This window comes from Octopus bimaculoides, chromosome 30 (assembly GCF_001194135.2).
Source record: "Octopus bimaculoides isolate UCB-OBI-ISO-001 chromosome 30, ASM119413v2, whole genome shotgun sequence".
Taxonomy (NCBI): domain Eukaryota; kingdom Metazoa; phylum Mollusca; class Cephalopoda; order Octopoda; family Octopodidae; genus Octopus; species Octopus bimaculoides.
In genome coordinates this window covers 600,177-610,113 of record NC_069010.1, presented here as the reverse complement: position 1 = coordinate 610,113, position 9,937 = coordinate 600,177, and the positions used below count along the sequence as shown (strand labels likewise).

General features: G+C 37.1%; 1 protein-coding gene across 1 annotated transcript in view; it reads left to right on the top strand.

Annotated features, from left to right (window-relative positions):
• LOC106873717 (uncharacterized) overlaps positions 1-9,937 on the top strand; it is a 20,876-nt gene that overhangs the window by 6,880 nt on the left and 4,059 nt on the right. The window lies entirely within an intron of this gene.

Sequence of the window (9,937 nt, the reverse complement as noted above, 5' to 3'; positions counted from 1 at the left end):
TATATATATATATATATATATATATATATATATATATATTAAAAACGAATTCGTAATAGAAAGGCTAAATATCCTCTTGGAGATAAGCTTCTTTGTCTTCAAAGACAACTCCTATAATTCTTCGGCATGAAAGTATAGAAAGACGCAAAGGATTTCAAGCTCTTATAAATGGACTTGGTATAAACATTCGATTTTCGATGGAATATAGCCATCAACAACTTCCATTCCTCGACATCCTCATTAAGAAATACAACATCAAAATAGAAGCAGATATATATTATAATCCCACGGTCTCCAACCAATATTTACTGTTTATCTCAGACACTCTAGAATGAATATCCCCTTCGACCTAGCAAAAAGGATTTGTACTATAGTCTCTAATACAAACACCAGGGACACTAATTGATATAGGCTTCCAATGTGCCCTATAACGCAACATCCTCGAACTCAGACATCCCAAATTAAAGAAGGATTTACAGTCAAAGCCCTATCATACATCTCCACACATAACCCCCTTAACAATGAAGCTTTCGACACAATCTTCCAGAACATTCACATACTAAAAACGGATCACAGAATGAATTTTATCCTCCAAACGCACACCATCATAAAGAGCAAAATCTATGAAATGTCTCCTAATACAAGCTCAAGTACATCCGATACCACACTGAAGCCGTCAGTAAAAAAGTGCAGAAGACCTAAATGTGGTATATGCGTCAACCTAATTGAGGGATAGGAGTTCTCTTTCAAATAGGTTTGACGATTTACAGCGAAAACAACTGCATTTTTGCTTTGGAACACCTAATATATGCATTAACTTGCTCAAGGTGTCGAGAACAATACATAGGCCAAACCCCAAATAGTCTACACCAGAGGATCACCCTACACAGATCCCAGATTAAAATTCGGTAATACAGAAAAAATAGCATTCAGCGAACACATTGACGTTTGTACCACTAACGAACAACCCAACTTCAGAATTTTTCCCTCTATTAATTCAGGGACGATGCAACCTGTAGTCAGCGCATTAGCAAAAAGTAATATTTTATCGCAAAATATAAACCCCTTTTGAATTCGTCCACCACAAATGACACTACAACAAACGCCTTAGAATAATAGCCGCGTAAATATTAAAAACGATATATTAAGGACTGTCATTGGCTGTCAATTTATTCAGAAGAATTCTAATCACTATTATTATAACCACAACAGGTTACTTTTAGGTCACTTGATAATTTAAGAAGATTCCACCAACAAGCTACTACTGTCATACCACGCACGTCTTCTTCTTCTTCTTCTTCTTCTTCTCCTTCTTCTTCTTCTTCTTCTTCTTCTTCTTCTTCTTCTTCTTCGTCTTCTTCTTCTTCTTCTTCTTCTTCTTCTTCTTCTTCTTCTTCGTCGTCTCCTTCTTCAGATAATGCTTAAATAATCAAAACCAAAAACTCACATCCCTCATATCAAATATTCTTTTAGATCTACTACTACCTACCTACCGAGCCTTCACAAAAGGAAAACAGTGACAGAAAAAAGGAAAATGTCTCTTGTATTTGAAAAAAGGAAAATGTCTCTCGTATTCGAAAACTATGGAAATATCAAAAGAACCATTTCATTTAATTTTTATCCAATTTAATTGTTTTCTATGTTTTACTCTAAAGTTGAAAAAGTCGCAAAGACTGAAACCGGTACTAAAATGTTCTTCATGATAAAATTATTTTAGCACTTTCTACCGTGTCTAATTTCCCCTATACATACCAACTCGTGTGTTACTTTCCAATATTCTACACACACGTACACGCACACACACACACACACACACGCGCACACACACACACACATATTCAAGTACAAGGAAAACCGGTTCGTCTATAGGAATGGAGACATCCAACTTTTCAATGGTTTGGCAGTTAATACCTAATATAGCAGAGGAACACTTTTTCACAATTCAGATGTGTATCTATGCTACAATGGAGAAAGCTGCTTATTAATTAGGTAAAAATTACTAAAAGTACTAAAAGAAAGCTATTATTAAAGGGGTGACCGTCTGGAAATATTTTTATAAATTCATGTTATAAGAAATTTGTCATAATTTCAATTTCTCAACTTTATTGATTTTTTAAAACTGCAATTTCTCGAATATCTAAATACTCATTTCATTCAATGCGGAGTATTCCATTTATATTTCCAAAGCCTCACTATATCTTTTAATGTTTCCATTTCAAGTTTTAATTCAATATTTGGAAAACCGAAAATTTATTCTAGCATGTATACGTAATGTAAGAACATCGTTGAAAGAAAATTTAAAAAAATACCCGTATAATAGTATTAAAAGCAACTAAAAGTGATTTTGTTGTTATGGCTGTTTGGAATGCTATAAGTCTTACAATAGTAACTATCCGGACCGATTTTGTCCATTTTCCCTTTCTACTCACATGTTTTTTTTCTATATTTTTCTCCCATTAAATACATTTTATGGAATGATGATGCCGAAGTAACACACGCGTGGTCCATTGGTGGAAAAATGCGACAAAATAAATTGTAATCTAAATTTTTACCCCCACCGTTGCTTTGAAACCGCGACCTATTCATTAACAAAACTTCGCGCGGCATCACTTTTGTGAAGTTTTGTCAGTGAACAGGTCGCAGTTTCGACGAAAATATTTTCATACAAATTAAATTTAAATATTAAAGTGAAACTAACGGTTTTTGTCTGTTCTTCAGTGGCTTACAAACATCTCCCACTCTGCAATTGTTGTTGCTTCAGCACACAATCTCAGATCAAGTCACTTGCTATGCAAGTACATCTCCATAATTAAAAAAAAAATCTCTGTCGATAAATGCCAGCAATGATATTCTGAGGCTCTCCAAAATTTTAATTTCTAAACAGAAACAATCGGGGGCAGGGAGTGGGGCTGCAAAACATCCATAATTTCTCAAATTTTGTTTTCATTGCATATAAATGTGTTTATGGGGGGAAAATATTGAAAAACATCAATACGTGCGGGAGTTATAAAGAAACGAGGAGGGTCGGTTTTAGATGAGCATGTAACAACAGCCAAATGGCCCTTAAATCACTCTTCCTTCTGAAAATATTAACAATTAAAAAAATTACCGAATCTGCTCTTCTCATGGTTTTGAAGTGCAAAAACATAATTGGGCAAAATAGGTCCGGAGTGGGATTACGAGGGAGGAGGGTTATAAAAAAAGAGTTTTCAAAACTTTTTCATACAAAGCTGCTCCCTGCAATCCCATCATGTCAAAGGCTGCGGTTAAAAAAATGGTGAAAATCCACGAGAAATATTTCCCCAAAAATTTGTTTAAAATCGTAATCTATGTCGTTTGAAAGGGATTTGTATAAAATTTCATTAAAAGATACACATTATCCTGAAAGTTATGAGGAAAAAAAAAAGTCAGATCGTTTGACTTTTCCAAAATTCATCTTCTCCAGCCCTCGAAATATTTCTTTGCAATATATCCCTATATACTCTGAAACCACAACATCTAAGCGGTATTTGTAGAAAAGGTTTCTGAATCTTTTCTGGATGCTATGAATCAACAAAGTTGGAGGTGTATACATCTGTAGAAATGCCTTTTTATTTACACGACTTTTTTTCATTTCGTTCATTGTTTGCAATGTTCTCTCTCTCTCTCTCTCTCTCTCTCTCTCTAACACACATAGATGGAATCAAACACCACGACATGAAGGAACAGCGGAAAAGAGAGCACCTTTCGCGAGTGAGCAAATTATTGGGTTGAAAGCTGAATGCTAGAAACATAATTTCGGCGATAAACTCGCACGCAGTCGCAATAGTTCGGTATGACGTTGGCAAACTGAAGTGGACAGAGGAAAAGCTAAAGGAGATGGACAGGAAGTGAAGAAAGGTCCTAATGTTGCATGGAACGCATCATCCACGAGCAGACATTGATCGCCTAGACACGAAAAGAGCGAATGGAGGAAGAAGACTGATAAGTGTGGGAGACTGCGTGCGTATCGAACTCGAGGGCTTAATGAGATACCAAGCCCAAAGTAAGGAAACTTTGCTCGTGACAGTTTGGAACGAGGGAGTGTTGAAAGCAGGAAAATGAGGGAAGAAACACAAAAAGGAATGAAGAAGAATTACGCAAGAAGGGAGGACACAGTCAATTTCCATATAACAACAGAAGTTTCTGGAAAAAATAGGTGGGATTTGTTAATGAAAAAAACCCCAAAGAAAGAGACTGAGAACACTATATTGGCAACGCAAGAGTTTTCTTTGGCCACAAACTGGAGGGTGAACATCAGAAAGAGCAAGTGTCCCCGATGTGCTGCATCTGTAATAGAGTTGATGAAACCATTATCCATATCACGAACGAATGCCCTAGACTTGCCCAAAACCACTACAAGTTTCGACGAAACGACTAGATATCAAAAGATCTACATTGGAAAATATGTGAAAAGTGGGGACCAGAGAAAATCAAGACGTAGTATGAGCATAAACCGCAGAGAGTGGCAGAGTCGGAGACAAGCAAAATCCTCTGGGATTTCCGAATCCAAATATATTAGGTGCTAGAGCATAACAGACCGGACCTAGTAGTGGGAGACAAGGTACACCATATATGCTATATAGATGTTGTTGCATGCTCCGTTGAAACACAAATTGTGAAGATGTGAATCGAAAAAAAAGATAAATGCAACCCTCTTAAGTATGAAATAGACCAATTATGGAAAATGAAGAAGGGCCAATTATTGTTGGGTTCTTGGGAACAGCATCAGAAAGTACGAAGGGGAATACGAAAGAAATTAGAATAAAGTGCCCCGTAGAACTGTTACAAAATGTTTGTCTCCTTGGCACGGCCACAATATTCAGGAAAGTATTAGATAGGTGAAAAGAACGAATATGTTGCAGGTTGCAGGTAGTAATGGCTGAAGGATTATCAGGAGTGTTCTATGCACTTGAAAGATAGCTGAAAATTTGTGGATACCAGAGTTTACAGGTAGTAAATTGTTACCCATATAAATATTACCAAGAATAAGACCAAACTTGAGCCAAACCAAGATAATAATAACATCTGTAGTAGATTCGAATATGATCTCCCATTCTATCCCAGAGGTACTGCATTGCGATTCAATATAAATTTCGTAATATAGTCTTACTCATAACCCTCGTATTTATATATATTCCTAATTAATTTTCAGATGTTTGTAGTTGCTATGTCTTTAAAACTGTGATCGGTTCTCTCTACCAGCCTGTTGACTCATGTGTCCTGTCCTCCCATAGGTACACCCTCTACGATCGCAAATTAGGCTAATAATTTAGTTATTAACTTTAAGTAATTTGGTGAAACACTTGCATTTGCATATGTAACCCATGATACTTAATCAATTGCATTTTGTTATGCAACAGACTTAGTTCGCTTTGCGTATGGTTTGTACGTATGCACGTTTATCATTACACTCATCTGTGCGTAAAAAGATGCATTTTGCTTGCGGGACAGTCAAGAATTTAATTCATTGATATATCCTGCATTGTGGTTGGTTGTTTTTGTTGCGGCTTTTGTTTAATATAGAACGCTCTTTTATGTAATAATGTTATAATGTACAATATAAATCCCGTTCGGCCTATGCGTGTGTAAAATATTATAAGGGCCCTATTTTTCAAATGATTTTCTCCAAACTGGGAGCATGCATTCCTTATGTTCCAGGGATGATTTTAGACTGGTAAAATGTTTCGCATAATGATTAATAGGTACCCCACCCCAGGGACAGAAAACACTCGTTCCTGGGTTACATGGAGGAGGGAGGTAACTCTTTGTGAAGTAAGTTTCAGAAATTGATTTATCCCTTACATCCATTGTTCATGAAAAAAGAAAAGATATTGCTTTTTATATTAGATTCACGTTTTTAAACATTTTTGTACAATATTTACTTCTCGTTTTCTAACGTCAGTGACGTCTATATCTCTCTATCTATATCTCTCTGTCCATCTCTTTCTATCTATCTCTAACTCTCTATATCTCTCTATATCTCCCTATCCATCTCTGTCGCTATATCTATCTATCTCTCTATATTTATTTGTTTATATATTATCTATCTATATCTTTCTTATTTGTCCAAACAGCTAGCTTTCTCTCCCCCTCTCTCTATATCTTACTCTATTGTTTTCACTTTAAGGCAATCGCTATTGTTTTCACTGTGCGTTTTCAATCGCTATTTACAAACAACAACGACAAATTACTGACAGAAAGAAGTTCACAATTACTGATGAAAGTAATTTCATACAAAATTTACTGACAAAAGTAACTTCATAAATTTCACTTTAATCCGTACACTTCGTTAAGTTCGCCTACAAATTTCTTATTTACCTTTGCAACATTTTGTATTATTTTGTTGTTGACAGAATTACTAAAACAAGTAAGGTCATAATTTATTGACAGAAGTAACTTCAAAAATATCACTTAAATCCGTACACTTAGTTAATTTCCCTAAAGATTTTTGATTTACCTTTGCAACGGTTCTCTACTTTTCGGTTGTTAACGGCTTTCTGGTTCTTTCGATACTGTCTCTTTGGTTCACTGACAAATTTCGATTCAACCCGTACAATTCTTCAGTTTCCGGAAAAAATTCTTATTTACTTTCTCCACGTCACCCACTTATTTTCATTGTTTTCTATTTTCTGCACCCATGTATTGCTGTATGCGTATATAACCATGCCTAAAAGGAAAGTATCAAATTTGTTTACGATGTCAAGGTCAGCCAAGGAATGTCTCTGTCCAGGGAAAGAGAGACAGCTGCAGAAAGGAAGCAAACCAAGAAACGAACAGCCAGTGCACTGCAAAAGCAAAGCATCTCAACGTGATGAACAGAGGTATGCTCGGCTGACAAGGAATAGGATCTCCACTGCAGAACGAAGAGCAGTTGCAACAGCTCAGGGAAGCAACTTCTATGAAGCAGCTTTCAATTATGATACAGCAGTTCATTATGCAGATGACAGTAGAGTTTCCATTGTTTCAATGACAACTGAGTCCATACATTGTTAAGCAGGGAAGTGGCCTGGAGAGACAACTGTACTCCGCTGCAATGGTAGAAAGGTTAAACTCTCTGCAGTCCCCCAACATCCGGAGCCATTGAAGAAACTCTTGTCATCAACTGACCAACATTCATAGCACTCCCAAAACAAGATTAGACAGTACAACGCTGCACTACAGATCACATTATTTAGAGCCACAAGAGATTTAACTGAACCAGGATTCATGTAAACCTTCAAGATCCAAGGTCAGATTTATCATCGGATTGGCTTTCTACTACTTCTGTCAAATGAAACACCAGAATCGGGTTTTCATTGTTTATAATCTATACCTGTTTTGTTTGGTCACGAAATAAGCTACACAAAACATGTTTTTGAATTACATGCATTTACTTTATATACATATATCAGTTGAAACTTTCTTTTAATATTTCACTTAACGTCTATGTTCCATGCTGTTATGGGATGAAGAGTTATTAATGTAGAAAGTTGGGTTCTCAGCTATTAGAAGTTGAAATCTGTGTAATCTATACGGTTTTTTTAAAATTTCCTTTTTCTCTTTAACCCGACCAATGCCGGGTACTTCTGCTACTATATATATATATATATATATATATATATGTATGTATGTATGTATGTATGTATGTATGTGTGTATGTATGTATGTATGTGTGTATGTGTGTGTGTGTATGTGTGTATGTATGCGTGCAATTATAAGCGCCAAAGATCTAAGTATATGAAGTTTGTACGCTTCAAGCAGTCCGTGGTAGGTATAAAAACAACATTCAGAGACAAGAATAATTTATTGGCAACGGTTGTAGGCTCTTCCCATATCGAAGTTCGATAACCTTGTTTACGGTTAGCAAATGAGACGCTTTGAATGCGAATAAAATCCAAAATTGAGGGAATGAAAACGGTAAACTCCTGGCGACATGAAGCTTAAATTGTCGTTAAAGAATCCAAAGTTAACTCGCTGAAGATATAAATCGCAACACGAGGGCACTATTGTACGAGTAATTTGCCCTACGATCAATTCACGTCTTTCTCTCGTTGTGGCCACATGCCTATTGTGTTTTTAGTTTCGTGCGTCTTTTTCCATTATTTGATAATAATTATTTGTGTTAGCCAAGGGTCCTAAGAAGGTTAGTGGAAAGGAAGGTGTCGAGAAGAAGAAACACCTGATTACGATAGAATTGAAGAAAGAAACCATTTATACACATTAGAGAGGAGTGCGTGTAGAGTACATATCACGTCGATTCAACTGATGCATGTCGACGATCTGCATCATTCTGAAGAAAAAGAACGTGATCAAGGCTGTTACACCAGCGAAGGGTGTCTCCAGGCTCTCCAGCCATTGCACATCTGTCCACGAAGAGATGGAAAAATTGCTTCTCCAATGGATCAACGAGAAGCAGCTAGCAGAGGATACGATTACGGAAACCATCATATGCGAGAAAGTACGAACGCTGTATGATTATCTTTTAAAACAGAACCATGGAATGTCGACGGATGAGACATTATCAGACGCATTTAAGGCCAGTCGTGTCTGGTTTGATAATTTCAGGAAGAGGTCTGGTGTTCGTAGCATCGTCAACTATGGGGAAACAACGAGTTCTGACACGAAGGCAGCTGAGAATTTCGTGAGTGAATTCCGTCAGCTTATCGCAACCGATGGGTACATCGCACAATAGGTATTCAACTGTGATGGACCTGACCTTGGTTTGGAAACAAAATGCCCAGGGGAACCTACATAACTGCAGAAAAGAAAATTCTAGGCTCCATGCCAATGAGAGCGGAGAGTTAAAGATTAATCCGCTCCCAAAACTCACGAGCGTTCAAGTCGCATCAAATCCTGAAGGAGCAAACATTAATGTCTGGATCACCAGGCAGTTCTTCATTGAGTGGGTCAAATTTGTCTTCGGACCAGCGGGAAAAAGTACTTTCTGGAGGACGATCTTTCTCTCAAGGCTCTCCTCATTCTCGACAATACTCCTACTCCTAGACACGGAGATGATATCCAGGACGAATTAAAATTAATAAAAGTTATGTACCTTTCACGCACCATCACCACTTCCATGCAGCCCCTGGATCAACAGGTGATTTCTAAATTTAAGAAATTGTACACTAAAGACATGTTTCGTCACCGAATATACAAATCTAACTCTTCGTGAGTTTTGGAAGGAGCTCTACAACATTGGTAACCGTCTGAAAATCATTGATATGGCCTGGCAGGGTGAACGGGGAGAACACTGCATTTTGCATGGTGGAAGCTGTGACATAACTGAGTATCAGAAAGAGACTTCTATGGGTTTGGGGTCTGAGGCGCCTATAGCCATGGAGGTAGTATCTCTCGGCAAGTCCATGGGCCTCGATGGAAACAATAACATTGTCATGAAAGCATTAACGATCTCGTCGAAGAACACATAGAAGAGTTGACGGCAAATTAATTCCTGCAGCTTCAGGAGCAGCAGCATTCGAATGTGGTGGAAGTGATTGGTTTCCCAGAGGAGGACATTATAGCGAAGAAGGCTATCACTACGAGCAACATAAATGTAGTATTGGAAAAGTGGCAGTATGCTTCTCAATTTATAGAAAAATACTACCCTGAAAGTATTTTTACAACTTACGCAGCTGTTTCATTTAATGACACTACTCTGGCGTAATTTCGTAACATTTTGAAAGACAGGAAAAAGCAGACTTGGTATGTTTCTAATGAAGAGGCCTGGATGTGTTAAAAGTGAAGAAAGTGCGTCCAAAAAGCATAAATTAAGCGACGAGAGAGAGAAAAGGCCAGAAATTGTAATTCCTGAAATTTTATTTGAGAGCGATACACACACATATAAATACATAGAACTGTGTATGTGTACAAACATGCATATCTATATGTGTTTATACATGTACATGTATATGTATTTACGTGAGTCTGTATATTCATA